Source organism: Manacus candei, unplaced genomic scaffold (assembly GCF_025592945.1).
Source record: "Manacus candei isolate 608988 ecotype Guabito, Panama unplaced genomic scaffold, ASM2559294v1 h1tg000003l, whole genome shotgun sequence".
Lineage (NCBI taxonomy): Eukaryota > Metazoa > Chordata > Aves > Passeriformes > Pipridae > Manacus > Manacus candei.
The window spans coordinates 19,634,055-19,658,791 of NW_026138051.1; the positions used below are offsets into that span (position 1 = coordinate 19,634,055).

The following is a 24,737-nucleotide window of genomic DNA, read 5'->3' on the forward strand; positions in this document are numbered from 1 at the left end:
GCTGGAGGAGGGACAAACCCGCCCAGCAGAGCGGGGAGGCCCTTTCGGTACAAATGTTTCTCTTAAGGCTTTTCTTTTGCTGCGAGGGTGGCGAATAAAATAGGAGGAGACAGAAAATCAGCTTTTGTGAAATTCAGAACCCTGGCTGAAGCATTAGTAAGCTCCAAATGTTAGGGAATGTGTTTCCCCACCCCATTCCCAGTTCTGTGCTTGCATATATTGCATTTCCACACGTGTTCTTGTATAGATGGACAGGAAATGCCTTCACTTACATGCGAGATCTTCTTTTTAAACATCTGGATTTTCTGGTTTATTGCTGCTGTGGGGGTTTTTTTTCTTACCCCTGCAGTGTTAGTTCATGCAAAATTCATATCTGGGAAGGGCATCTTAAATCCCTGCTTCTGAGTCAAAAAGGGAAAGTATGGAAGTGAAAAGAGAGATTGTATCATTTAAGAAATATGATTCATGAATTAATCCTCGTCTGCTCCACCATCTGTGGTGTGTGTTTCAATACAAAAATCCTTGGTTATATCTCTTTAAAAAGCTTTTTTCTTGATGACTGCCTGAGTTTGCTGCAGCACTAATGGGGAATTAGCTTCTTTTGGAGGAGAGAGTGGAGATTTTTATTCACAGCCTGGACAGGTTGCCCCAACCTGTGTCCAAGCTGTAGGTCATTGAGGGGGATGCAGAGCTCTGTTTTTTGGGGCTGCCAGCTCTCTGTGTAATGCCATGAGCTTGACATGCAAGGAGAGCCTGTGCATGGCTGCTTTGTGCTGTGGAAGCGTGGATGGATCTCCCACCAGGATGGAGGGGATGGAGCAAGATACGGGCAGTGATGGCAGGAGGTGCAGGCAGCCATTAGATCCTTCTGCAAAAACAAGTGGCTGTTTCTAAAAATGGGCTGGGAGTGTATTTTGTACTTCATGCTCCAGGAAATAAAGGATTGAGGTAGTCCCTATCCTCTGCTTCCTAGTGATGTTAATGTAATCTCTCTGTAGATATGAAGAAGGGGAAGGTTGCCCATCATTGCCCCAAAGAGAAGCTGTCACACTTTGTGCCTCCATGAGAAATGGGGAATGAAAGGGCACTGGAGTTTTTGAGGGTGACTTGAGAAGAATCTTCTTTTTCTGATTTGGTCTTTTGAATTGTTTTCCAGCTTTTTGCGGGGAACAACTTTCCTTTTTAAATATATTTCTCAGGTTCCTGTTCCTGAAGCAATGCACCTGGATTGCTGCTGGGGTCAGACCCGAGATGTGTGAGCCCTTTTCCTCCTTCCTGGAGAGTCCCCAAGCAGGTCCATTTCCTGGCCTGGGGCACTTGCTGCCCATCACTTTTCTCCCATGCCTCGGGTGAGATGCTGGTAAAAGCCTGAGTGTTTTCCTCGTTGTTCTGGAGGAGGATCCGAGGGGCTGGAGATGGAGAGTGGCTGGATGGCCCCAGCCCCTGGCACAGCTCGCGGTGGCCTCAGTCCGTGGCTGATGCACCCGCGTGGCCACGGCCCCTTCTGTGCCAGTGGCCCCGCTGTGAGCACAGCCCTGGAGAGCTCCCAGGCTCCGATAACGCTGATGGATGGAGGTTATCCAGGAGCTCAGTACCACGCTGAAATATTGCGGGTTTATTGCCGTTCCATTCATCCTGCTTTCACGCCTTTCTGCCTCCCTGACTCATTGCCACGCGGCCTCTGCCTGCAGCTCCTGTTTGCTGGGGGAACACCCACTGGACAGGATGGGAGTGTGGCAAAGCTCTGGTGCTTCTTTTTTTAATCGAGCATCTAAAGCCAGGATGGGAAAGTCTTTTGTTGGAAGAAGGAATAAAGTGTTTAAATGAAGGAGGATGTGGGGGATGCTCTGCCCCACAGCCAGGTGCTGAGCTCTCTTAGGCTTTGCATGGTCCCTAAGGAACGTTTTCCTATTCCTCCCTGTTATCACAAATCCCTTTCTGCCCACTCATTGGGAAGTCCTTGGACGTGCAGGCATGACATGAAAAGTAAACTCCAGTATCCCAAGACTACTGTAAATAGCTGTGTCTTAAGGGAAAATGGTGTCAACAACTGTTTAACCCAAATTGGAATTCAGCTGAATTACATCCCTACCCCAGCAACAGGACCTGAGGGAATGGCTGGAGCTGTGCCAGGGCAGGCTCAGGTTGGATCTCAGGCAAAGGTTCTTCCCCCAGAGGCTGGTTGGGCACTGCCCAGGCTCCCCAGGGCAGTGGGCACAGCCCCAAGGCTGCCAGAGCGCCAGGAGGGTTTGGACAACGCTCTGAGGGACAGGGGGGATTGTTGGGGTGTCTGGGCAAGACCAGGAGCGGGACTGGATGATCCTTGTGGGTCCCTTCCAGCTCAGGATGTTCTCTGATTCTCTGACATACTTCTGCATGGAAAATACCCACGGGAATGCAAACCAGGATGGGCACCCAGCTTTCTGTCCACCTCACCCACGCAGACACACCTTGTCTTCCACAGCTTTCACCAGGAATTCTGGCTCATTTGTATGCCTTTACATTATTTTGCAATTTTGCTTATTACTTAATTGCTTCAATTATATATATTTTTAGTGAGAGTTTCTAGGCTTGTTTGCCATTTTTTATCTGCTCTGTGCTACAGTCTGGGTTAGTCTGAGAAGCAGAGATTGTTTCCTGGGGTCTCTTCTGCAAACCTGCACCTCTTCAGGTGTGTGCTGGTCCTTCCTGTGCCAATTGACAGCAGTAATCACGTGGCCAAGGTCTCCATAAAATGAGGCTTGTGGACTTTGTTCCTTGAGAAGGTCCTGTGCTTGCTTACATGGCCAGTGTTAGCATTTTGCAGAATTTTGAGCCCCCACAGAAGCTCTGCTGGTAAAAAAACCCAACCAAGCCAACAGGAGGTAAAAATGGGAGACAGAAACAGTCCAAGCATTTTGACAAACAGATTCCATTAGCCATAGGTTTTACTTTTTATTTCAAGCTTTGACTAAAAATCAGCAGTTTTTACTTAAAGAAAAAAAAAGACATATTTATGCTCAGCATAAATATGTTTTATTTCTACAACAGAGGGGGGTTGTAAATGAGGGGTCTGGTGGATTCCCCCAGCTTCTCCTCCCTGCCTTTGCAGGATGCCCTGATCACCAAGGGTCCCCTGGGAGGGTGACAGTGCTGGTGGCAGAGAACACATGACTTTCTTCCAAGGTTTCTTGTGGGCAGCTCACGGAGAGAGAAGCATCGATTCCCCCTCTATTCTTTAGGACCCCAGTGAAACAGCTGCTTGTTTCTCCTAAACAATTATGCCAAGATGGAAATTGGCTTGTGTCTGTACGGACTTTCTGGATGGGGAAAATTCAGCAGTAATAGCTGGAAAAATAATATGGGCTATGAGATAATAGATGCCTAAGGGATAAAATTAAGCAGTATTTTACAACCAAGGAAGAGGGTTTGACAATAAATAGTTTGCCTTTGACTTCCTTTTTGTTTGCCAGAGGAGTGATGTTGTTTTGGAGAGGTTGTTCTGGGATGTGTTTTCCAAACAGATATAGGAAAATAGGGAAGGTGTGGGGATTTTTCATTCCTCCCTCCTGTTGCTGCCAGGGCCGGGGTGCAGCACGTTGGCACTGATGGCACGTTGACTGTGACAGGGATGTGACACTGGAGCTTCCTGTGGGAAATCCCAGCAGTGCAAGGGGATGTTTAGAAGGGAACGGCGAGGTTTGCCCAACAAAGCGGGAACAGGATTGGTTTTAAATACCACAGGGAGCCCAGAAAGCTTAGGAAGGGGAGGTGACGTGTTCGGCACCCCAGCAGGGTCCCAGAGTAGTTTATTCCTGATCTCCCTGTGTTCTTGTGTTGCTGCTTGGCAGCCTTGGGCTGTGCAGAAGCCCATTCCAAATAATGCCATGACAGTGGGATTTGGTTTTGTTCTGCTGTCCCTCCACATGTGCTTTTCCATAACAGCTCTGTGAGCACCTTGCTAACGGGGTTGTGTGGAAATGCTCTTTTCTCCATTTTGGGAGGCTCATACCACCGTCCCCTTCCACTCCTGCATAGGGAATATGCCAGCTGGGCTGGGGAGATGCCTTGGTTGCCTCCTGGTGCCAGTGGTAAACATTCTGGAGAGTGCAGGGCTCGCACTCTGCTCCAAGGGCAGCATCACGGGCAGGACTTGCTCATCTTCACTTTGCAGGGAGTAAAAGCACAGTTCAAACAGAGTTGCAAACCCTAATCCACCTTCCTGGAGATGGATTTGGGTGCAGCAGGTTGAGATATGAGGTCCTTAGCCCAGGCCAACTGCTAACAGCTTTTAATTTCCCTAACCTCAGGGAAAGCCTCCCTGCCAGGTGGGGAGATTTCCTCAGCACCCGTGGGACACGGGACAGCCCCAAGGTACCGAGTGCTGGCCATCCCCATGGGCTGAGGGGGGGGGAGTTAGGATGCTCAGCACCTCTGACAATGAGGCCAAACTCTCGTGCATCCAAGACAGAATCATTAAGTCGCTGTTGCATTAAGACTCTGTTTTTATTCATGGAGTGTAATGTGATTCATTTGCCCTTTTGCTCTCGTGTTGAGAAGGCAGTCATCTCGTATGCATCGCTGGCTGCAGGCAGAGCTCTAGTTATTTATTATTTTTAGGGTTTGGGGATGTGAGGGAGAGACATTTTCATCATGTGCAAAGTGGCCACAGAGTCGAGACTCATCTGTTTTTTTGGTGGCTGCAGAAGCCGGTGCTGGCCACACTCTCCCAGCCCTGGTTGGGAGCATTTACCTGAGCTCAACTGTCCTTCTCCAAGCTTCAGGATCCTTTATCCTGCTCCGACCTCTATGCCAGGGCAGCACTGGAGCCCCTGCACCTCACCCAGGGCCTGGGCTGAGAGCACGAGGGACACGCTGGGGTGTGTTGCTGAGCTCTGGAGGAGCAGCATCCTTTGGGGTCCCAGTGACACCCAGTCCCCAGCAGCTCCTTGCAGAGCAGTGAGTTAAGCCATTTGCTGAGGAACACTTAAGTGCCTCAGAACCCAAACCCTGGGCTTATGGATGTGGCACAGGATCCTGCTGATCCATGGTGGGGTGTAGGATGGGACTCTGCTCTGCTTGATAAACTGATTAAAAATGAGCGAAGGAGACTGTGGGTCCTCACTACTGCTTGGTGCAATTAACTGCAGCCAAGGGAAGTTATTCTTCCTTGGAGTTAAAAGAAAAAAAGACACCAAGCAAGAAAAGAGTACAGAACACCAAAGAATGGAAAAAATACAATTCTTTTAAATGTTAGCATGGGGAGCATTAACTAAGCCACTAATTCCAAAAGAATGATGATGAGTAAACAGTTGGAATTACTGCCTCTTGTAGTGGGACAGGCCCGGAGCAGTTCAGCTCCTTGTGTTGGATCTCCACCTGCAAAACAAGAGGCAAGAAATTCCTCTCCAGCCCTGACTGTCCTGGGCAGCCCTTTTTAAGCACAAAGCTCTGAACTCGGTCTTGCTGTCAGATTCCAAGCAGTCCCACTGCAGGGCACAGTGACCGTCTCAAAGTCCTCAGGTGACCCTGGATTTCTGACACTGCAGGGTCACAGTACGTGTACAAATCAATAAGGCAGATTTTAGAAGCAAAGGGCAGGAGGAGGAGGAGAGTTAACTGCATGTTTCTTTTCGATTTTGCCTTGTTCTTTTCTTCCTTATGTTTTTTTCCTCCCCCCATACAGTTCACAGCCCAAATCCATGCTGGGAAGGACCCACTAACCAGAGCACAGTTCAGCAGCAGGAAACAAGGTCTGAGGCAAAGGCAAGGGAGAAGGCATGAGCTGGGAGCTTAATTTGATGATTTCCCTAGACTTTGTCGATGAGGAGGCATAAGAAAGGGTCAGGTGTGGATAAAGATAAGGAGAAGGGGTTTTCAGAAGAGCTCGGAGCCGGGAGCTGTTTGGAAAGGGGAGGTTTTTAGCCTCCAAGGATTTGGGTAGACAAAAGGGGAGAGGCGCCGTGGAAGCGGGAGGTAACAACGCCGACCTTCTCCGCTCTTTGTTTGCAACCAAGAAGTGCACAAATCGCTGCTGATATTGCTGAGTGCTTTCCTGCTGCTTTGTGGCTTGATTTGGAGCTGCAGTCGTTCTGAGCCTGGTTCCTGACTTACAAAAAAAAAAAGAAACAACAAGCAAATCCTGGCCGACGGAATGGGAATCATCTCCTCTATGGAGCCCGCCGGGAGGACCCCGGCACCAACACCTTCACCTGACGTCACGCCTGGGATCCTGGTTGGGTTTTGTACAGATTAATGCCTTTTGGAGAGTTCTAGAAAGGTCAAAAACAGAAAAGAAGCTCTAATAGCAGTATAGCAACCAGCTGGCTGCATTGGGTTTCATTTTACTGCCATAGTAACACCATGAGCCTCAGTGTTAGTACTGTGCCCACTGAATGCCACCCCCCCCTCTTTTTGTCAAGAGACAAACCCATAAGAAGGTATTTTCTTCCTGAAGAATTTCTCCGAGGCAGTAATGGGCTTTTTGGAGGGTTCAGTCCTCGTACCCAGAGATGTAAGGTGGGTGATTTACAAGGCACTGTGCAAATGCCAAATTGTTAGGCAGAACTGCTGCTGATTTAGAAGGCAGTTAATGCTCTGAATGTGCCAAGTGCCAGTAGAGTGTTTCTACAGATGGAATAACTGGAAATATTGGAGAGATTCCAAAGGTTTAATCAAATTCAACCAGTTTTTTTTTTTCTTTTTCTTTTTCGTTTTTTTTTTTAAACTGCAGAATTCTCTGAGGGATGAGGGTTGAAGTAGTAGATTATTCCATTGCTTTTAGTACCACGGGGGAGATTTTCACAGATGAACATAAAGTGCAGACTTTGAAACAAACACATAAGTGGGTCTATAAACGAGGGCCGGAGCAGCAATGCTGTGAAATCCTGGACCAATATGGGGAACATCTTAGATTCCCTGGCAAGAGGCTCCTTGGAAGCAGAACAACGGGGTTTCAGTCATGCAGCACAAAGGAAAGTGGCAGCCATGGTGTCCCTGGTCCAGTTCTGCTGGACCCAAGCAGGTTTTGGTGGGATTCTGGGCACGAGGACCCTTTCCATGGCTCACTGTGCAGTGCTGGGGTGTGCATATGTTTCTGCACAGATGCACACCTTCCTCTAGTCTTGTTGACAGCCTTTCCAAGGCTTCTTATTTAGCCAGACCATATGTGCTTGGGCATGGAGATTGTGGGATGTGGAAAGAGCATCGCATTATCCTTGGGCTGCAGGAGCAATTCTGAGCAAATTTTGTCTGCGTGGAGATCCAGAGCTCCCGAGTGTGCGTCGCGGGGCGTGCGGAGCCATCGGACGCGATTCTTCCCCTCATTTGTCAAAACTGGGTTCCAGCAAGCCACTTGCCTTCGTTCTATCCCAAAATCAGCTCTCCCTGTCCACTCCTTAAATATTCATCCAAAGCATGGATGGAGGCCACCAGGGAGAGGAAACACTGTATCTCCAGGTAAAGCTTTGCTGCTGAAGTGATGCGAGACCGAGCTGGAGAAGGGGTTGGAAATTTTTCCGTGGGGTTTCGTTTTTCACAGGAAAGGAAGAGCCCGTCCCCATTGCTGGCAGCAGGGTTTTGTTTGGGGGCGAGGTGGCAGGGCCAGGAGCCCTGAGGGTATGGGCTGCGAGGAAGGGCTGTCCCAGCAGCGATGCTGCAACAGCGCTGGAGCTTTTGTCTTGCTGGGTATTTTTTTGTATGTGATGTTTCTTCAGCAGCTTTTTTGGTTTTTGCAGAGGGCCTGATTGGATCCATGAATCCATAATTTATTTATTTTCTTTTTGTAAGAGAAGGAGAGTTTCCTGCTTTTCCTGAAGTGTTTGGTATTAATCCTCTCTGGAGTTGGGGACCGTCTCCCTCTGAGGCGTTGCCGTACTCCCTGCACAGACCCCCGTGTTGCTCTGGGCAGGATTTCTCACTGAATAAATTGCTCCAAAGCTATCAGCCTCAGTGCCACAGTCTGCTGCTCCTGCTTTCCTGCCCCCACCTTCATCCTGCCATTGATCCAGCCTGCTCCCTGTTTGCTGCAGTCAGGGCTGCCTCTGCCACTGTGCACAGATTGCCTTAAAACTGAATTGGTTAAAACCATTTTATAAACATTCCCTCCCCTTCCTGATACTGTTCACTGTGCCAGCCAGAGCTGAGAGCATGTAGGGGATTTTACCTGGCTGAAGGATGGGGGAAGATTCCTAAATTTTTTTTGTGTGTGTGTTGTTTTTTTTTAATGAAAGTCAATGTGGAAATTAAAAATGACATGATTGTGGGAATCAAGTTCCTGAAGAAGCTGTTGTCTATGGATCTGTGTCCTAGGCAGTGCAGGTGCTACACCACCATTCTAGGTGGTGTATCCTGCTCAAATGATGCCCTGGTGTGCCTCACTCCCAGCTATCCTTGGCTTTGCAGGGATTGGGTTTGCTCCATGCCACATGCTGCCAGTCCTTTGGAGATGTGAGCTCTGGTGCTCGTGCTGCTGCACTGGGCAGTGCTCTGGCAGCTTTGTCTCGAGAGGCACCAGGATGCTTGTTTTCCTGTTGACATGGTTGTGGCCTGACTAGAGGTATTTTGGAGATGTAGCCTGTCGTGGTCTTTTTGGAGATGTTAAACCCATGTAATGCCCCAAGGCAGAGGCAGGTCCACAACGTGAGGTTCAAGATGCCCAAGATTTTGGAGAGTACCCGTCTGAAGAACCTGGGCCTTGCAGGAAGGAGGTGAGCCCACACTCACCCACTTGGAGATGAGGAGCTGTGCTCGCCTGCGAGGTGTGGATGCCTCTGATCTGGAGCTGCAGGAGCCCACTGAGCCAGTGACACGGGAACTCTGTGTCAGACACATCCATACACATCTGTGTGGATGCAAAGAGCTTTTGTAAAGGCAGTGGAAAGTAGTCTTGAAAATAAACAATTTTGCAGGTAGTTTCAAGTATCACCCTGAAAGGTGTGTTTGTACAAAAGGTGGTACAGTGCTTCCAGCAGCTGGTGATGTTCTGTTGTTTCACATTCATCATCCATCCCTCCCAAGCTCCTCTTCACTCCAAATACTCACACAAGAGCCCTTCTGAAGCAACATTTATCTTGAGTGCTGCTATATCAGGATTCATCGATCTTGTTATAAGATCATCTGCACCGAATGGAAGCTCTGGGGGTGGAAGGGGGACACGTGCACTCTGTTCCTCTGGGCCTGTTCTCAGTGCTGCCGAGAGCCCTGACTCGGGGTAGGACTTAGTTGGATCTTCCTTGTAAAGTGACCCATCCTGGAGCCTCCCCGCCATGGAGGGGCCCAGCTCAATGTGATGATCTGTCTCCAGGAGGTGCCCAGGACCCAGCTAAGCAACTACAGCAAATTTGTCCTCAGTCCCCTGACACCCATTTAGCCAGTTTGCAAATCCCTGTGGAAGTCTGCCTGAATTCAGTCTTCTCCCAGGATTCCTCCTTCCTGCCCTTGCACAGTGGTCCTTGGTCCTGCGCTCTCTGTCTCTGTACCACCTGTTGTGTCTTCTGGGGAATATCCTGGCTCTGTGTTCCCAACACTTGCAGGCCTACTCATGGTACACTGAAAGTGGTTTGAACAGGCTCCTGCAGGAATATTTTCTGTGCTTACAGATCCTCCTTAACCTCTTCTCTGACATCTTGTCTGCAGGAAGTGGTAGATTGAAGGGGCAGTAGACACATCTGGCATTATGAATTATGGAGTGAACCTGTGTCCTTCCTTACCTTCTGCTCTCTCTGCCCACCCTGACCTCATCCCCTATTCTCTGCTGATTGCAAATGTGATGATGCTGCATCAAACACTAGGATTCTGTTGTCCTGACATCTGTATGTGTTTCTTCTTTGGGTATTTCACATATCATAATGATAATATGAAATCAGTGGGGTTGATGGTTGTGAGGCCCTGGCACAGGTTGCCCAGAGAAGCTGTGGCTGTCCCATCCCTGGAAGTGTCCAAGGCCAGGTTGGACGGGGCTTGGAGCGACCTGGGCTAGTGGAAGGTGTCCCTGCCCATGGCAGGGGGTGGCACTGGGTGGTCTTTAATGTCCCTTCCAACCCAGACCATTCTGTGAGTCCTGTATTGACAACCCTGAAGCTCGCCCGGAGAACTTAACGCCGGTGGTGCAGATTTATTTGCACATTCTTGTTCAGACAGGACCCCCTTCAAGTCCAGACAGCAGTTTCAGTTTCTGCTCAGGTATTGTCATTCCTGTTGTGCTGTTAGAACAGCAGGAGGTGACCATGCTGCTGATCTCTGTGTCAGGCTCAGCCCAGGCTCAGCAATAAACCATGTCTCAGGAAATTCTTGGTTTGCTACTGCTCTAGGTCCAGATCTGAGCCAGAGGTGAGGTGCTGCTGTCAACATGTTGTGGTCCCGGCCCTACTTCTCATCCTCAAACTCTTCCTTTGCATCTGTTTTTAAATGTTATTACCCCAGGAGCCTTATTTCCTCTCTTCTCCTAAGAGCAGGAGAAGCAAATTTGCACAGACAATCTTGCGTATCCATGTTTTACATGCTGACCTCGTGTGCCACAGCTGGGTGCCATCCCAGATCTGCTCACGTTTGCATGGCTGTGTCATCCTGCCCTTGCTGGAGAGGACACGACGGGGAAGGAGATGAAGTACAGTGAGACCCGCTGGCCCGAGGGGCGGTCTGAGCTCAGGCAAACTGAGGGCTCCTTGGTGAGGTTTTTGAAGGCAGTATCAGCAGGAGTGAGATGGAATCCCACCACCACCCAAAATGAGATTAGAAACCAGAATCTCCTCTTTTGGGGGAAGTGCCACAAAGAGCAAGGTTTTGAGGCTCTGTGTCAGGTTTTCCTGTTTTCTTCAGAACATTTCTTTCAAAGAAAGTATAGAAGATATAGAAAAGTATAGAAAATATGCAGGAGAATAACTGTGTCTTCCACTCAGTGCTGATTTTCTTTTTTGTCAGCTCATGGTGGTTGTTCCCCTGCCTTGAAGCTGAACGAGGGGGGAGCATTGGGATGTCCCTGGAGCCAAGTCACCCATCTGGGACCTGCTTCTGCTCTTTGCTTCCCTCCTCCTCCTTTACACACCATGCAGTGCTCGTCCTGTGGCTCTTGGCCAGATGAAGAATTTAGTATTCAGGAAGTTGGGAAGTTTGGCTGTCCTTGGTCTAATTAGTTCGTTAAGCACAGGGGAGCTCAGATCACAGTTCAAATGGCTGTAATTTGAGTGAACTTGAGACAATGGGAGAGGATTAAGTAGCAAAATTGTGTCTATTACTTTGGCCAAAAAAATAACTGTTCAATTTGAGTTGAATATTTAATTTTCAGAAAATGAGGGTTAGGTATTAATATGGGCTTGGCAGAGAGTTCATCAGTTGTAAGACTGTGCTGAGAGTTCTTCACATGCTGAGATCAATGCTTGGAGTCGAGCATGACTTTCTGCAAATTCTCCTCTGAACAAATAATTGTGCTCAACAAAGAAGTGACTGGGGAAGATTTAATTGCTTATTTTTGTAGGAGGTCCTCTTAAACAGTCTTCTGGTCTTAAATTGCGTGGCTATCTATAAAATTTTGGAGGTGGCTTTTCTCAGAGAGGGGAACTGCAAGTGTCTGCCCTCCATTTCCCAGGCTGAGAGCTTTGCTGAGATCCGTCTCCTCAAATGGGCATGGTAGAAATGCAAACACCAGAATACCCAGGGGATTAAAAATAATGCAGTCTGGGGTGGCTGTTCTCTCTCCCTTAGCAACAGATGTTGGAGTCCAGGTGTATTGCATGGAGTGGGCTGAAGCAGCCATAGCCCGACGCACATGCTGCATCCCTGGAAGATCTAATGTTGTTTTCATGCTTTTAGTGGTATTGTGCAAGACATGGCTGAGGGACAAAATTATTCTTTGCCTATCTGAGATGGGTAAATGGTGCATTTTATCTTTTTTTTTTATTTTAATATTGTGTGCCTGCATCTGTTCCAGTAGAGGAAAAACAATGCTAATTGGAACATTTGAAGGGGTTTGGAGTAAATGAGAACAAACATCACCAGGCTGAGAAATTTAAAGGGAATTCGGTCAAAATGCTAGTGATAGTTTTAGTCAAAATATCTGAATTTAGGGACTTACTGCAGTGTTTTTAGTTGGCTCTGCCTTGCTGAGTATGGTGAGAATAAAAGACAGTTGATGGCTGATTTCTGCATTAGCTGAGCTCACAGGGCAGTGTGAGAGCATGGAAGCGCTTAGGTTAGAAAAGCCCTCTAAGATCATCAAATCCAACCATTCCCTCAGCACTGCCAAGGCCACCACTAACCCATGTCCCCAAGTGCCACAGCCACACATCTTTTAAATCCCTCCAGGGATGGTGACTCCACCACTGCCCTGGGCAGCTGTGCCAGGGCTGGACAATCCTTTGGGTAAAGAAATTTTTCCTAATACTCGACGTAAACCTCCCCTGGTGCAACTTGAAAGCAGGGCTGAACTGCTCCTGCCTTTTATTTTCCTGAAATAAAGTCAGGTTTAAGCATTGCATAGGCAATGCATCAGCCCCACATAGTGTTGTCCTTTCTTGCTGCCTCATCCATGTCTGTGACCTGTGGGGTGTGATAAGGTGTCAGATCAGCAGATCCCTGCTGGAACCAGCTCCTTCCCATGCCAACCAGCCAGATGCTTCCAGGGAGCACCAAATGGAGCTCTTTCTGCTGCCGGTGGTCGTGGTGCCCTGGGGGATGTGCTGAGGTCCCACACAGCTGTGGTTGTGTTTTCCAGATGGATAAAGAGGTTCCTGCACAAGCGTATTTAGGACTTAAAAAGCTTTTGGCTGAGAACGTGCTGTGCAGAGCAAAGGGACACAGAAGCACCACAATGCTGACTCCAAACTCCTTCGAAGTGTGGGCAGAGATTGTGTTTACCAGTGGGTTTTTTTCATTTTGGCCTGTATCTGCATCTCTGCCCTGTTTCTCCTCTAGCATGAAGGCTTGTACTTGCTTGGTTCTCATAGTGGACACCTTTAAATCAACCAGAGAACGATGCATTGTGTTCACCAGCATTTCATTATTTTCCTTCTGTGTTTGCTTCTTTCTTGAATCCCCTTGGTAGGCAAGGGGTTAACAGCATCCTCATGGTTCTTCCAGTTACCCCATCAGGGCTGTTTAAAAATTAGCTTCTCCCCACTTACGGCACTATAATTAGGATACAGGAGTTGTGGGGAATGATTTCAAAAAGTGACTTGGTGTACTCGCCCGTGCACCCCAGGGAGCCAGGCAATTATGCATACATAATTCTACTCTTTGAATATTTTCTCTTTCTCTGCATAATTTCTCTCTATTCATCTTTCCAGTGTCCTTCTGAGATAAACTTAGAAGTCTCAGCTTTCAGAATTTAAAAAAAGATCCTGTGCCTGCATGTGCACTATTTGCATTTAAACCAGCAGCCAGTCTCCAGGATGCAGCGGAGGGGAGAGGCCGGGGAGGAGGGTGATGGAGCCTGTGGAAGGAGCAGAGAAGCCCTTCAGTGCAGTAGCACATCCACGCTGGCTGGTGAGGGATCAGAGAGGCAGGGAATCATAAAACAGAATCATGGAATTGTTTAGATTGAAAAAGCCCACTAAGACCATCAAGTCCAGCTGTTCCCCCAGCACTGCCAAGGCCACCATTAACCCAACATCCCCAAGTGCCACATCCACAGGGCTGTTAAATCCTCCCAGGAATGGGGACACCCTGGGCAGCTGTGCCAGGGTTGGACAGCCCTTACCATGAAGAAATTTTCTTTAATATCCAACCCAAACCTCCCCTGGTGCAACTTAAGGCCGTTTTCTCTCTTTGCTGGGAGCAGAGCCCGACCCCCCCCAGCTCCCTCCTCCTGTCAGGGAGTTGCAGAGAGTCAGAAGGTCCCCCCTGAGCCTCCTTTTCTCCAGGCTGAGCCCCCCCAGCTCCCTCAGGTGCCCCTGGTGCTCCAGCCCCTTCCCAGCTCCTTCCCTGGACATGCTCCAGCCCCTCAGTGTCCTTGTTTTGAGGGGCCCAAACTGCCCCCAGGGTCGGTGGTGCCCCAGCAGTGCCAGCACAGGGACGGTCCCTGCCTTGGGCTGGTTCCTCTCCCTGCACAAAACACTCAGGTTCAGACCTCTCCATCTCCATGGGCGCCCCAGGATAATTATGGAGACGCCCCTTTTGGGTGCAGGTGTGTTTTGGCTCTAACCCCCTGTTTGTGCTGTTCTCACCGTTCCTTGCAGCCTGGTGAGCAAAGCACAAGTCAGTGCCGGCATCTTCCCCCCGGTGCAGAGTCAGTTTATCTCTCTAAACTTGCTGTTGACATGATGCAATTTCTCTTGGTTGCAGTGTAGCTGCAGAGCAGAAAAGTTGTGATAAAAAACAACTTGTTGAAGGGATTCTTTGTCATACTCCTGATTCATCTACAATTCCTTTTTTTCCCCTGGTGCCAAGAGTGTGCTGGTGCTTTGCAATTATGCCTACACTTGATGCCTGTTCCTTCTTTCTTCCTTTCCCTTTCCTCCTGATTCAAGTTCCCCATTCATTCTCTCTTTTTTAGCTGCTTCTTCTCCTTTCTTTTATTTTATCCACCACCTTCTCAAGGCACTGAAACTGTAACTGCTTTACTGTGGTCTGAGGAAAAGCTACTGTTCTACTTCCTGAAGAAAGCTCATTGTGTAGTGCCATGAAAAAAGGTTTAAACAACACAAGGGAATAAAGGCACCACATTTCTCTGAAAGTTTTTCTTTTCCTTTTTTATTTTTTATTTTTTAAGGAATAATACATAAGCTGCTAGGAAAGGGCAGAAATGTCTCCTGCTTCTCTCTAGTCGTGCCTGTCAGGCTGTGAAATTCTAAGGAAACCTGCTTTTGACATGGGAGCTTGAAAGCTGGACCACCCCACCTCCAAACCTTTGCTGTTCTCTGCATTACCCTCATAAGCCTAACAAAAAATCCTCAGATTGTTCCCAAACAGCACAGAATCAAAGCTTACAAGGCAGTAGTGTAATTACTTACTTTCTTTTTTGGTACCAGTTTATTGCCATCTTATGTAAGACACTCCAACACGTTCAAAGGGGCCTTTTTAGCAGCAAGAGCTCAGTTATTCCACTATCAGCAGAGTTACTGGAGCCTGGCAGCAGTACAGGGAGGGATGGATTTGCATCCTGGCTCCAGTTCTCTGCAGAGGCCCTGGATGTGCCAGAGCCATCCCTACTGGACCCCTCTAAGCCCCCAAGCCTCCTGTACATGTTGCACCCATCTGCACTACCTCACGTCTGTGTGCATCCATCCCTTCCTGGTCAAAAAGGCACCATTTTAAATTTATTTATTTATTTATTTATGTGGCTATGATTTTTTTTAATTCAAATTATTTAAAATTTTATGTTTATATATAAAATATATATGTATTTTATATTATATATATTTTATATATTTATATTCTTCCTTTTACAGTTATATAAAATTATTAATATTTTAATTTCATTAGTGGGGTGCTTATTATTATGACTGTTATTATTGCTATTATCATCATCATCATTCCTCTTCTTTTCCATCATCGTTATCATCGTCATCATCATCATTCCATTCCCTGTGGGCAGAATCTCACCCAACTGTGATGCTGCTGCCTGGGGTGATGAGTAGTGAGTGACCCATGTGTGCCTTGGGGCCAGTGAATGAAGGGCAGCGCTGCCTCCTGGTTTGACACTGGACATCTTTATCCACAGGGATTCCCTCCACTGGAACTGTGTGAAATAGCAAACCTTGTCCTCTGCCCAACACATGGCACTGGGAGGGAAAAAAGGGGGAAAGAGAGAATTTTGTCAGCTCTTCTCATCTCTGCTCAGCATATCTGTAATGGCATTGTGCTGTGTAAATAAAAGGGATTTAAAATTCAGATCTCTTTTCACTACTGAGGGGACTGATTGCTGCTGGCACTTTGCTGGTTGTGGACAGTGAATATCCATCAGTCCCACTTCCAGGTTTTGTTACTTTTCCAGTGTTTTCTTTCACACTCATACAGCTGAGGGAGCTGGGGGGGCTCAGCCTGGAGAAAAGGAGGCTCAGGGGGGACCTTCTGGCTCTGCAACCCCCTGACAGGAGGGGGGAGCCAGGGGGGGGTCGGGCTCTGCTCCCAGGGAACAAGGGACAGGACAAGGGAAAATGGCCTCCAGCTGTGCCAGGGGAGGGTCAGGCTGGATATTGGGGAAAATTACTTCCCTGAAAGGGTTGTCCAGCCCTGGCACAGCTGCCCAGGGCAATGGTGGAATCTTTGTCCCTGGAGAGATTTAAAAGAATGTGCAGATGTGGCACTCAGGGACAGGGGTTAGTAGTGGCCTTGGCAGTGTTGGGGGGACGACTGAACTCAAAGATCTTAGAGGGCTTCTCCTACTCAAACAATTCTCTGATTTTCTTATTCTCTGATTTTATGACTTCAAACAACACTGTAGATTTGGTGCAACTTAAACGCAGAGGAGAGAAGTTCAAACAAAACAACTCTTTTAATTGAAGCTAATGAAGAGGAAACATTTATTTTGCTCATAACTATGTTAAACAAAGGTTTTCTTAAGCCTAAAGTTGCACCTAAACCTACTTGTGTTTCCATGTGAACATTTTTTCCTATTTCTATTTGTGCTCTGCTTCCCCAGTAAATAGGCAGGGTGCAAGGGTAGGAATGTTCCTGCCTTGCAAAGACACTTTTCTGGAGTGAAATGAAAATGTTTTATTTCCAATAATACCGCAGCCAGCAATAGTTATTTTAGTAATAACCCCCAGAAGGAAAGTCACCCTGTATATTGGCATCCTTGGTACATACAGTGTGTAAGTGTCAGCTGTAAAGACGGGAGTAGTCTGCTTTAAAAATTGGGAAATGATGGAGAGGTTTTGGCTTGGTGGGGAGGAAAGCCAAGGTGGATTTACTGCAGCCTTTCAGGCATCTCTGTCACCTGCCTATGGAACATCTCTCTCCCTCTCCGGGCACAGGAGCTGCAGAACTGTTGTTGTGACTTAAACCATAGTAATGAATCTGTGCACAGAGATGCCATGAACTGAGCTGAACTTCTCTACTTTCTCCGGAATTTCGTGGCGGTTTCTCCCGCAGGAGCTGAGGTAGCTTCACGATGCGTTGACTCTTCCCAATGAAAAATAATTTTAGAAAAACAGGCCCAAGCAGTTGGAGTTGGGACACGCAATCCCAAACACTACATCCCTGGGCTCATCACCCTCTGTGCTTTGGCAGAGGAGGTGCCAGTGTGCAAGGAGATGTGTTGTTTGGAGACATGGGGTACTTCTGCCATTGCATCCTGTAGGAAAAGCAGTTGACTTGTCCAACGAGGCATTAAAAGCAATAGACCAAAACAACTTCCCAAGTTGGCAAACTTGGAAAAACTTCAGTAACTCATTGTTTCGCCTTTGAAAAAAGACTTGGTCATTTAATGAATTAAGTACCACAAAGCTTTCCCTTGCAGTTCTCTATTTATTAGGAACAAAAATGGAGAATTTAGCCTAGGACAGGAGAAGGAAAAACCATAACAGCTTAAGTCTAGAATTTCCCTCTGAAGATGCCCTTAACTTTTTGTTGTTGTTCCCTCCACCTTCCAAACCAGCTCCAAAGTCATGGTGGGTAAATAGGGGGACTTCAGCCTTGGTTCCAAGTGAGCCTTGGAACAGAGACAAACTCGAACTAGAGTTTCTGTACCTACGTGGGCACAGGGACCGTGCCCAGGCTGGTGACACGTGTGGATCACGTACCCGTGCAGCTCCGGCCAGGGCTGCCCAGAGCTGCCAGTCTGGACTCGATGGAGTACTTTGGATGCTGCATCTTGGCGAGCGAGCGCTGGTGACAGATGCTCCCTCTTTGTTTTGCCCGGCATAAATCCGGCCAGGCTCTCAGAGGTGGGGTTATTCTTAGCACCATCGTTCAAGGCTTTTCAGGACAAAGTGCCTCTGCCCAGGAGGAAGTGTCAGTCACAGCTCCTTCCCTCCATGAGGACATGGAGGGGCTGGAGCGTGTGCAGGGAAGGGAACGGAGCTGGGGAAGGGGCTGGAGCAGCAGGAGCGGCTGAGGGAGCTGGGGGGGCTCAGCCTGGAGAAAAGGAGGCTCAGGGGGGACCTTCTGGCTCTGCAACCCCCTGACAGGAGAGGGGGTGGGGGGAGTCAGGCTCTGCTCCCAGGAAACAAAGGACAGGATGAGAGGAATCGGCCTCAAGTTGCACCAGGGGAGGTTCAGGTTGGATACTGTGAAAAATTTTGTCACTGAAAGAGTGGTTAAGCATTGGCAGAGACTGCCCAGGGCAGTGGTGGAGTCACCATCCTTGGAGGTGTTCCAAAAATGAGTGGATGTGGTACTTCCTGATATTGTTTGGTGGGTATGGTGGTGTTCAGGGAAAGGTTGGACTCAATGGTCTTGGAGGTCTTTTTCCAACCTTAACAATTCTGTGATTCTCCCTCTGCCTTCTCCATTGGTTCAACCCAGGATACTGGAGTGCCAGCTCTTTGGCTGCCTTCAAAACCACATTCCTCCTGCTTTTTCCCAATGCTGCAGATTCCCAGGTTTTTAAGTGTTTTCTGTGGCAGCACTGGCGCGTGTGTGACCCGCAGGAGACACGGCTGCAGACAGACCTCTTCCTCTGCAACCCACCTGACAGAGGGAAAGCCTCTTCCTGGCATTCCCCCAGACACAGCCTGCCTGTATCCAGCAGCTCCACAGCCACGTGGGGTTGTGTGTGGCATGAATAGTACTTCACAATGTGCTTTCATTATCTGAACTCACACGACCTATTTCTGCCGCGGTTTCTCAGTTGGTGGGAGGTAGGAGCACGTTATTTGTTTCATCACCGTGTTTGCTTAACTTCGAACTGACACAGTATTTAAATGGAGCATCCCCCTGTGCATGGCTTGTCTATCCAGGCATTTGTTCCCGTTGGTGTTACTCTCCTCCTCCTCCTCACATTCCCCTGCCTGTGTTACAACACCTGTTGCTTTTTACCAGAAATTAGACCGTAAAATTTTCCCAGTGGGGATAAATTGTGCCTGTGTGGCTCTGGGCATTGCAGGACTGGATCCTGCCCGGAGTCTGAGGGCCCTGAGGTGGCAGCAGCGAAGGTGATGCAGGGATCCCACAAGGGGAGATGGTCACAGATGTCCATTCTTTTGAACCCAGACAATGTTGTGAAACACCCATCAGCACCATCAAAAACTTGTTGCTTTGGTCCCTTAAATGCTGTTTAGGTGAGGTCATGGCTTTAGCCTTCACAGTGGCTTCTGGCTGGGACGTTCCTGCCTGTGATCCCGGTGGAAGTGCTGGTGTTCTGCTGCGCTGCCTCTGCCTCCGAACACACGCCTGTGTGTGGGTCACGTGGTGTGGGAATCCCACAGCACTCTGGATTGGGGAAGCACGAGGGCAGTGCATGTTAATAGACATTTAACATCTCCTCTTGCCCGGTGCAGCCTTCCCTGCCAACAGCAGGCAGTGGTTCTGTGGCAGGAATGGCAGGAGGGGAAGGAGCCAGAGGCAGCACTTCTCCTCTTGTCTTCCCACAGGCTTTGGGGCATAGAGGGATGGCCTGGAGTTTGGAGAATATTGAGCCTTCTGCACATACCCTCTCCTAAAGGGACAGGCTGGGACAGTTGGGAAAGTTCAGCCTGGAGAAGGCTCCAGGAAGACCTTCAAGCCCCTTCCAGGGCCAAAAGGGGCTCCAGGAGAGCTGAAGAGGGACTTGGGACAAGGGGTGGAGGGACAGGACCAGGGGGAATGGCTTCCCCCTGCCAGAGGGCAGGGAGAGATGGGATATTGGGAAGGATTTTTTCCCTGTGAGGGTGGTGAGGCCCTGGCACAGGTTGCCCAGAGAAGCTGTGGCTGCCCCATCCCTGGAAGTGTCCCAGGCCAGGTTGGATGGGGCTTGGAGCAACCTGGGCTAGTGGAAGGTGTCCCTGCCCATGGCAGGGGGTGGGACTGGATGGTCTTTAAGGTCTCTTCCAGCCTAAACCAGTCTGGGATTCTGTGGTTCGCTGTCAAGGGAATTTTCACTTCTCCGACTGCGTCATGTGTAATGTGGACACGGATACTCAGAATATTCCAAAGGCAGGCAAACCAAAGTCCCTTTTTTTATCATCACAATACTCTTTGATTAAGATCATTACAGCAACTGGTAGCAGCATGACTGGTGAGAGTGAGCTGGTATTTCTGTCTCACAGGCTGCAGCTCAGTGTTCAAGCTGTCAGCCCAGATGCAATTTAAAAAAAATAAAAAATAACAGAAAGCCAAAAATGGTTTTCATCCATTGAGCCATTTTAGAGCTGTGTTTTTAAAAAGTAGATTCTAACTTGCTAGGGTGTATTTTTATGGATGACACAAGATTTTCAAGAAAAATCTCCCGTACATTCTCTTTAGCTTGTCTTGTGAGAAAATGCTCATGTGTGCAAAAGGGATCTTTGATAGGAAATTGGTACCAACCACAACTACTCTTCGCATACTATTTTCATTTGCCATCCAAAATGGATTTTCTGCTTACTTTGAACCTCTGTAAAAAGGGGGAAACAATAGAGTGTCTTGAAACTTTGCATTTTCAAGCAAATCAGCATCATTTAATGCAATGGTGACATTGTGCAGGTAAATCAGAACAGGAGCCATTCATTCCTGTGAATGAGTAAGGGTGGACTTGGGGGGAAACATGGGCAGACTGGATAACTAGTAAAAGATAAGGAACGTGGTGAACTCTTAAATGCTCAGAAATTGTAGGACTGGCTTAAATAATGCAATTTTAAAAGTAAATCTTGATTATTTTTTTTATGTGTGTGCTGGTTTTTTGAGTTTCTAAGTCACACTTGGTTCATATTTTCAAGTATTTCTTTGCAGGCTGGTGGGTCAGGCACATGCTTTTGTTTTAGGTGAGACTGTCAGATCATCACTTGACTCCAAGAGCTCAAGCATTTGGAAAGACACCAGACAGTCAGAGCTGAGTGCACTGGGTGAGCTGGAAGCACTAAATTTAGATCATTTAAAATCCTTCACTTCTGCAGGGCTGCTGGATTGTTAACTGAGGTGAAAAAACCATGGAAGTACTTTGAGTTTCAAATTGATAGCATCCTTTTAAAGCTGAGCGTGAATCCCATGGCGCTTCACCTCCCTCCCACAATCAGATCCAAAGAGTGAGAGGAACACTGTCATTTTTTTTCCCCAAGCTATCCAAAGAACAGATATCAGGGATCTGTTAATGAAATATTAGCAGATCCATGCCAGGAGAAGCGACAGTAAGAGAAATCTGTGCTGGTAGACAGGGGAGTTGCAGCAATGACCCAACACGACTGAGCCAATTCAACCCAGAGATCTGGTTGCTATTGAGAGAAAATATTCCTGGCTCCAAGAAAGGAGGATGAAAACCCTCTAGTACGATGGAGTTGCACCATCTGTGACACCTGCATTCAGTGACGGGCACGGGGGATAATAGGCAACGAGATTGTACAGCCAAACATGCGTCATTTACCTTGGAATAAAGAGGTTTAATTCCGAAAGGCTCTCAGCACATCTTGAGGTAAATGGGAGCCAAGGACGTTTGTCACCTGGCAGACTGAGACGTGGAACCAGACTCATCCCAGCATGAGTAAATCTTACAGGGCTGCACGTAGAAATGTCCTGCTTGTCGTGGGCTGACAGCACGGGGGGTTCTGTGGGAGACTGGCTGGACCTGGAGCATCACTGCAGAGCTGAAAGTTGGATGGGTGGCCAAAATCACCACTGTGAGCCTTTTTTGCCCAAGAGGATGCTGAAAAAAACCCTGTTCCTCCCCACCCTGGTTCTTTGTTGTCTGGGCAGCAAATGTTGAGTGGCAGCTCATCAGAGATGTGGGGTGAGCCCTGGGGCTCACGAGCATCCTCTGCACCCCACCCTTACCCCAATGGCTACAGCACCTGTTCTGTGGGTCATTTCGGGTGCAAGAGCAACTTATCACAGGTTATCTCCTTGATACAAGCCTCTCTATTAAAGAAAACAACCAGGAACTGTTTAATATTCTCAGATATTAAAGATGTCTTTAGTTCATCTGAGCCTTGGAGCTCTGCACCCTGAGCCGTGGTTTTCAGTTACTCCCTTGCTTCCTGGGTTTGGCTTTTTTTCCACAGACTCACGGAATTGTTAAGGGTGGAAAAGGCCTCCGAGTTCACCAAGTCAACCAGCCCCACCACCATGGTCACCACTGAACCATGTCCTCCAGTGCCACATCCACATGTTTTTTGAACACTTCCAGAGATGGTGACTCTACCACCTCCCTGGGCAGCCTTTTCCAGTGCTTGACAACCCTTGTCACCTGAAGAAATTTTTCCTAATACCTACCAGCAGCCTCCCCTGGCATAAGTTGAGGCCATTTCTTCTTGACCTGGGAGCAGATCCCAACCCCCTCCTGGCTCCCCCCTCCTGTCAGGGAGTTGGAGGCAGCCAGAAGGTTCTCCCTGAGCCTGCTTTTCTCCAGGCTCAGCCCTCCCAGCCCCCTCAGCTGCTCCTCATCAGACTTGCGCTCCAGCCCCTTCCCCAGCTCCGTTCCCTTCTCTGGACATGCTCCAGCCCCTCAGTGCTTTCACGGATCGACAAACTTGCAAATAAGCCTTTCAGAGCACAGCCCAAGCCCTTGGAAACTGCCTCCAGGAGCGTGTGAGGGGCTGGCCAGTCCTGACAGCTCCTGTTCTCATTTAGGCAGTGACAGCTTCCACCTCACCATGCCCAGGGCAAATTGGCTCTTTTTGAAACAACTCACATTTCTTGGGGTGTAGACTGAGCTCTGCAGCCCTGAGCTCTCCACAGCCCATTTATCAGTTCCTGCTCAGAGGTTTTCAGCGTGCCTGGGATATCATGTTGGTTTAGCAGACAGCCTGGGAGACGTGCCACCCGGTACCTTCTCCATTAACCTCTCCAACGTGGCGAGCCAAAAGCCATCACTTCACATTGCTGCAGGCCTTGTCCTGCTGGGAAAGCAGCCTGTCCCCTGCGCTTTAAATATACTTCGACATGCCAATCCCCATTTTTAAGATCCAGGGTGAAAAAACAGGCTCTGCCTGCAGCATCATTCACGGCGTCACCTCGCCATGGAAATGTCCAGGAATCCTCTCAGTGACTTTAAGATGCCGTGTTAATGCCTTTTCCTTAAACAAGAGCCATGGGCACAGCTAGAGGATGAGTTTGAGACTTAATTTATGCATCACTCTGAAGTTTGTTCTCATCTTTCTTGCCAGGACATAAGCTTGATGTGAGACCCCCCCTGGAGTACTGCATCCAGCTCTGGGGTGCCCAGCTCAGGAAGGACCCATTGGAGCGAGCCCAGAGGAGGCCACAAAAGCTATTAGAGGGATGAAGCACTTCTGCTGTGAGGAAGGGCTGAGAGAGCTGGGCTTGGAGAGGAGAAGGCTCCAGGGAAACCTTACAGCCCCTTCCAGGGACCAAAGGGGCGCCAAGAAAACTGGAGAGGAACTTTGGATAAAGGCATGGAGGATAAGAGGGAATGTCTTCCCACTGCCAGAGGCCAGGATTAGATGGGATATTGGGAAGGAATTCTTCCCTGTGAGGGTGAGGAGGCCCTGGCCCAGAGAAGCTGTGGCTGCCCCATCCCTGGAAGTGTCCCAGGCCAGGTTGGACGGGGCTTGGAGCAACCTGGGCTAGTGGAAGGTGTCCCTGCCCATGGCAGGGGGTGGAATGAGATGAGCCTTAAGGTCCCATCCAACCCAAACCGTTTTATTGTTCTATGAGTCCACATTGGTGTCTGCTAGACCACGAGGGAGACCCTCTCCCATTCTTCAATCAGGAAATAATCTCCATGGCACCAGTGGGAAGCCGGCAGTGACAGCGACTGTTGTGTGTGACCACGTGGGGCTGTGGCAGCACAAGCTCAGCACCTCTGCCCGCTCACCATCCCTCTTCATCCCCACTGTGGCCACCCCTCATACTGGAGTTCATAAGGTTCCCGTGTTGTAACTGCAGTTTTTTCAGCAGAGAGGAGATTGGATCAATTCCTGCTTTGCAGTTGTGCAGGTGGAGTTCATCAGAGATCCTGGGCCACGGCAACCTTTTGGTTCCTTCCCATCCGCCCTGGCAGAGGCTCAGCCTGCCCCTGCTTTCCCTGCAGCCTCCACCCCCAGCAGCTCTTGCTCCTGCTCCCAGGGGCAGAATCACTTATTTGCTGCAAATCAAACGCCCGCACGTCATTTGCTTTAGCCGAGATACCTTTGAAACAGTTTCTGCAGACTGAATTTGTAATGCACGTGTGGGAACATTTTTTTCCCACCGTTATCAGGCCTAATGAAATCCCAGGTCATTTTTAGGCAGCCTGTTATCTCTGTGATCTGGAGCTCTGCACTGATTTCCAGGAGTCTCAATTTTCCAAATGAACTTTCTCATTGTGGGGTGGACGTGGCATTTCCTCGGCACAGATCCCTGGGGCTCAGGAAGAGCAAACCCCAGACTCTTCTGGGCAACACTTACCCAGTGCACTTTTTACCCATGTCTGGTTTTGAAAGCATCCTGTGTGGTCTGAATGCATCTTGGCTTTCAGCTCCATTCTCACATTGGCTTTCTGGTCATAGGGATTTTGGTGTTATTTACTTTTTTGTGCACGTGTCTGTCTGCAACTCTCGCAGTGGTACCAAATCTTTCCATCAGCAAATCATGGAATCACAGAATGGTTTTGGGTTGAAAGGGACCTTAAGGACTATCCCTCCAACCCCCTGCCATGGGCAGGGACACCTTCACAGAATCACTGAATCATAGAATGGTTAGGGTTGTAAGAGACCTCTGGAGATCATCCAGTCCCACACCCCTGCCTAGGCAGGGTCACCTGGAGCGACTGA

The 24,737-nt window shown here is 48.7% G+C and overlaps 1 protein-coding gene across 5 annotated transcripts in view; it reads left to right on the forward strand.

The window, feature by feature from the left end:
- The window catches only part of NEXMIF (neurite extension and migration factor), a 174,517-nt gene that overhangs the window by 115,461 nt on the left and 34,319 nt on the right, over nt 1-24,737 (forward strand). The window lies entirely within an intron of this gene.